The 6,121-nt window shown below is 49.6% G+C and overlaps 1 pseudogene; it reads left to right on the forward strand.

Annotated features, from left to right (window-relative positions):
• Positions 1–1,753: 1,753 nt before the first annotated feature.
• LOC123396208 lies at positions 1,754–3,221 on the forward strand (annotated as a pseudogene).
• Positions 3,222–6,121: the final 2,900 nt, after the last annotated feature.

Consider the following 6,121-nt stretch of genomic DNA (forward strand, 5'->3'; position numbering starts at 1 on the left):
CTAGCCCTTTGACTTTCACCGGACGGGGTTTGACCGGTGGATCTTTTCACCGGTTTTCCATAGCCCAGCCCATAGCTACACAGCCGAACACGGTCCCCGCCCAACCCACCCCAAGATTCCCTCCATGTTGGCCCGACGTGGCCGTTTCCTCCCTCCGTGACACGGCGGGAGCGACGCCCGTGAGGGGGGCACACCCCGGAGCCGAGTTTCGGGTGCTTGCGTCTGCGACCACACTTCCACGAGCGTAGGAGGGCCCACCGCAAAACCTGGCGGCATTGCTACCCCCCCTCCCCATGTACCCCGTCCCGTCTAATCCTTATATAGTCGACCGCCGGATCTAACCCTTTCACTTCCGCCGGACGGGGTTTGATCGGGTTTTCATAGCATGGACTATATATAACCTGGACATAGGGATAAGGTTTTTAAAAAACTGAACGTACGCGATGGTTAATCAAAATAAAGAAATATAGGGAAAAGATTTTAAAAAAAGGACCTACGCCGACGGTTACACCGTCGGCATACCAAAATAATAAAAATATATATAGGTATGCCGACAATTAAACCGTCGGCATATCGAAATAAAAATATATATAGGTATGCCGACGTTTAAACCGTCGGCGTAGTCAAAATTGGTATGCCCGAGGCCTGTTGCTCCCTCGGATTGATGACGTGGTATGAACCGCGGATCGATGACGTGGAGCATCAGAGCTATGCCGACGGTGTCCGTTAGGGCCGTCGGCATATCTTTCACGGCGTCAAACGGTCGTTGGCCATCGAGTAGTCGGGCCCGCGGATACACCGACGGGTCTGCTATGCCTACGGCCACCGTCGGCATAAAGAGATCTATGCCGACGGCCTTTATACGCCGACGGTGGCCGTCGGCATAGGTGGAGGTACACCGACGGTGTTTTGTACGCCGACGGTCGGTGCAGGCCGTCGGCATAGGGTCACATATGCCTACGGGGGCCGTCGGCATAGATTAGGCCGTCGGCAACTGGCTTTATTCTGGTAGTGGCCCTCCGGGTGGTTGTGCTGTTGCTGCCCTTCGGTTCCAATGGTTCGGTGTGCTCTCGTCGTCGTGTCCGGACAGCGACCGTCTTGGACGGTGGAGGTAGTCCCCTCCGTGTGGTTGTCCCCCTGTCAGAACGTGTCTTCGGGTGGTTTGCCTCAGACTGACCGGCCTTGCTACGTTGACCATGGTAAGACGACGATGATGATTGCAAGACCGAGGTGGCGTTTGTTGGTGGATGGCATGCTTAGTGGTGCGTCTCTGATTGTCCGGGGGGTGGTGGCTTGGGGGTCGGGAGAAATTCTTGTCTTTTGACACCGACACGGTGACGCTTGAGAGTGTCATCCTTCCTTCCTGAAGGGTGTCGGGTGTGCCTCCTTCCCACGCCTCGGAGCGTACCGGGGGAAACCCTAGGACGACCTGTCCGGGCAGCAGTGTCGTCGTCGTCATTATCCTTCGTGAATGTGCTGCTTGGTACGCGATGGATCAAGATGCTTGGATCGTGGTGGGAATATTCCGGAGGAGACGCAGCGGTTGTCGGTCATTATTGTTTTCGTTAAGCTGTCGGTGTTGGCATTATTTTCTCTTTCTTTTCTTTTTGAACGTGGACGTGCTGTTTTGATTCAGCAGTGGTTTCATGTTGTATCATGTGGTTGTTATATATATATATATATATAACGGGACGAAAGCCTATTTCGAAAGAGACGAAGAAAAAAGATAACGCGAGGGGATCCATCCAATTGAATGGTTGCTTGCGGCTGTATCGAGCGGTTGAGGGCCGATAGCCATCGCCCGTTCAATTTTCAAGAAAAGGTGTTTAGGTTAGTACTCGGTTTCGTTGCGTGTCGGGATTGAGAAGGGATTTGTTTCGTTGCTAGTCCTATATACGATGCTTTATGTGAGATAAAAGAGAAACCGGCACGGGACGTGTGGCTGTGTACGTGCTTTCCAACGGAAGAATCCGTCAGCAGTAGGCTTTACTATGAACTGCGGTTTCATCGGCCTGGAGAAGCTTCGTCGCCGTCGTCATCCCGTGCCGCTGCCGCCGCGGGAAGATCTCCGCGAGTCACGAACAGAAGCCACGCCCATGTCCAACAAAGCTCAACCCAGAATTACGACGGAGCGTCCGAAAGTCACGTCGGCCATCATAGCCGAAGAAGAAAGGAGGACACATGTGATCAAGATAGTTGGGTACTCAAGAACCAAGGAGCTGCTCATGATTGATGAGTTTACCACGTCCATCCCTTTCATGGTCGGAGATCGTAAATGGGTCCTGAGGTATTACCCAAACGGTCAAACCAATGTAACCTCCGGTTCCGGTCACATATCTGTTTTGCTGGTTCTTGATTCGGATGACGCCAAGGACGTGAAGGCCAAGTTCACCTTTAGTTTACTTGACAAGGGTGGAGAACCGGTCCATCCATACATCAGAGCCGTAGAGTACATATTCGCAAGAAAAGGTTCGGTCAAGGGTATCACTCTCAAGCACGAGTTTTTGGAGGGATCCGTGCATCTAAGAGGCGATAGTTTCAGAATCAGGTGTGATGTTTCCGTGGTGAAGAAGATACGCAGCGAGGAGACGCATGCAAATCAGTTCGTTGTGGTTCCTCCAAGCGACTTGCATCGGCAGCTCGGTGGCCTCCTGAAAAGTAATGATGGAGCAGACGTCACCTTTCGAGTTGGCGGCAATATATTCTCGGCTCATAGGTCCGTGCTCGCCGCTCGCTCACCCGTCTTCAAGGCGGAGCTCTTTGGCGACATGAGGGGGAAAGCCGGTGATCCAATCGAAATTGATGATATAGAAGCTGATGTGTTCAACTCCTTGCTGCATTTCATCTACACGGACTCACTAGCTGAGAGCACTAGTGAAGGTGCAACACAAGAAGATGTAGTGACAGCTAGCCATCTACTTGTAGCGGCGGACAGGTACGGCATCGAGAGGCTGAAGCTGATATGCGAGGACAAATTGTGCAATAATATTGACTCCAACATGGTTGCTACTAGTTTGACTTTGGCCGAGCAGCACGGTTGCGATGGGCTCAAGGAGGCTTGCTTTGAGTTCCTTGTTTCTCCGTCCAATTTGGAGAAGGTGATCGCAAGCGAAGGTTACCAGCATCTGAAAAACAGTTGTCCATCTGTTCTCAAAGAGCTCATTGCTAGACTCTTGCCTGTTGAGCTGACAGCGGCCAAGGATATTATCAGGTCAATATGATCATATGCATCATCAAGTCAACTTAGTATATAGTATTTTGTAGTTCGCCCGTGAATCTATTTGTCCAAGCAGGATGGGTATTATCGGCTCCTGCATTCTGTGTTTTATGTATGCCTTGTGTATATTCACCAGCTGCTGTGTGTGGACTGTGGAGACGAGTCTTTTTTTCCCATGCTCTACTTGTGTTGTGGGCTTGTGGTTGCAATCCTTTATGTCAAACATGGGTGCTGTATATGATCCCTGTTTCTTCTGTTTTCGAACAGAAATTATCTTTCTTTCTTATTTAGTTGGAAGTGCAAAATGTCATATGTGTGTTTCCCAGAGTTTGACATAGCAGTTTCTCTTAGATTGAAGTGATCGGTTTCCCTTAATTGAAGTGATCTACACTTTTCTTAGTCTGTTGAATGCTCCTAATTGTAGTGTTTTTAGCCAGGAAGGGATGAACTGATATAAAACGGATTTCCATGTAGGGTCATAAACCCTAGGAACCATCTCATTTTTTTCGAGAAGGAGGGCCGATGTCACCCTTGGGCCACTGCATCGGATGATGCACACAACCAAATATGATTAATTATTCAGAAATGCAAACAAAAGTCAAGCATTGATACCAAACGAATCAGCTCAGAGAGAAAAAATGAATAGAAAAAATATAACGCTAACTGTCTAGCGGTAGAATCTCCATAATACTACCACAAACCCTATAACATGCAGCTTAACAACAAAGAAAAATACACTATTCATAGGCAAAACATTCAAATAGGATCAGCACATGTGAATCGGTGTTGACGAGTTCAACCAAAGGTCACACATAGGATTTTCATCCGACAAAAGAGCTTCGAGCCAATACCTTCAATAAGGTCTAGCCTGAGAGACAAGATCATGGGTTTGTTTACACCCCAAGTGAGCGTATACCAGTTTTCTATAAACCTTTCCCCAGTCCCCACCACCCACCTCTCCTCTCCCTTCTCTTCTCTTCTTGTCGACGTTGGCGGCGCACACATCAACCTCTATCGATCCCCATTTCCGTCCGGTACAGGAAAAAGGAAACCCTAATTCATTCAACCACGCAGTCCCCGCGGGTGACATTGCAGAGTATCGTTTCCTGCAAAATTGTGTAAAATTGCAGAGCGCGGGAAAAATCTACCGTCTTGCGTTCTTGCCAGCCTCACATCTCAGCCCGTCCTCATCAGAATGCTAATGCGCCGGAAAGCCACGTCCGCCATTGTAGCTGAAGAAGACGAAACAACACACGTGATCAAGATTGATGGATACTCAAGAACCAAGGAGCGGCTCAAGTGTGGCAGCTTTACAAAATCTATCCCTTTCATTGCCGGAGATCATATCTGGGTTGTCATGTTTTTCCCAAAAGGTAACAACCACTCAACTGGGTTCATATCTGGTCACATCTCTGTTTATCTGGCTCTTGATTCAGCTGATGCCAAGGACGTGAAGGCGGCATCCACCTTTAGTTTACTTGACAAGGGTGGAGAACCGGTGCCTTCATACATCAAAACCCTCAACGAACACATCTTCCCAAGCAAAGGTTCAGACTTTGGTTTCACTAATTTTATCAAGCACAAGGATTTGGAGGGACCATTGCATCTTATAGGGGATAGTTTCAGAATCAGGTGCGACGTCACCGTCATTAAGAAGATCCGTTGCGAAGAGACACATCATGCAAATCAGTTTGTTGTGGTTCCTCACGTTGCCCTGTTCATGTAGGATTAGGAAAGAAAGCCAAACCAAATCCTAGTAGTATTAGGATACCTAGTCCTAGTCTATTTTCATAGTCCCTTGTGGACCACGTGTATAAAAGACATCATAGGGGTGTTAATTGTAACACCAGAAAAAACGAAAAGCAATACAAAGCAAAGGCTCGACACGGGCATTTAGCCATCAAATCCATCGATCAGTTTTATTCGTATCGCTAGTTACGCAAGTTCCGTCAAGTAGCCGGCCGAAACAAGAATCGCGTAGGCACGCTTGTACGGCTGCATACGCACGTTCAAAAGCTAACAATTGGTATCTAGAGTCTCGACGATCTACGATCTACGATGACGGACAGCGATGCTTAGTCGGTCAAGTCCGGCAAAGGCGGTTCCAAGGCGAACAAGAACGGCGACAAGGTGAAGAAGGGCGGCAAGACAGCGACCAGTGGTGGGGGAACGGGCGGCGCCAACGTCCAGGCGCATCGCAACATCCCCATCCAGTACCCGATGCTCACCGACGCCAACTATGGCATGTGGGCGGTGAAGATGAAGATTATTCTCCGAACCCTCCGAGTGTGGCAGGCAATCACGGACGACGACGTCGATGACAAGTCCGACGAAGGTGCCATGGCCGCCATAGCCCAGTCCGTGCCGGATTCCGTGCTGATGACATTGGCGGAGTTCGAGACGGCAAGAGAGGCGTGGAACGCACTCAAGGAGATGAGGATCGGAGAAGATCGCGTCATCAAGGCTCGGGCACAAGTGCTGAAGCGTCAATCTCACAAGTTGCAGATGGAGGAAACTGAATCAGTGAACGACTACGCCATGCGTCTTACTACTTTGGTGGGAGAGATCCGCGCGCTTGGTGCAAAGCTCGATGAGACCGAGAGTGTGGAGAAATTTTTCAGTTCGGTGACTGATAAATTTACGCACATCATCGGCACGCTCGAGCAGCTTTACGACATCGACGACATGACCATAACGGAGGTGATCGGACGCTTGCGGACATGGGAAGAGAATGCTCGTGGCTGTCGGAAAAGGCAAAGGAGGAGGTAGCGACCAACTCATGTACTCGCGCGCAGATTGGGAGGCCCCAAGTAGCAAAGGAAGGCGTGACGGTGGCGAAGGCTCAAGCAACACGAAGGGCGATGGACAAAACGGAAAAGGCAAAGGAAAAGGCAAACCACAAGG

Source organism: Hordeum vulgare, chromosome 5H (assembly GCF_904849725.1).
Source record: "Hordeum vulgare subsp. vulgare chromosome 5H, MorexV3_pseudomolecules_assembly, whole genome shotgun sequence".
Taxonomy (NCBI): Eukaryota; Viridiplantae; Streptophyta; class Magnoliopsida; order Poales; family Poaceae; genus Hordeum; species Hordeum vulgare.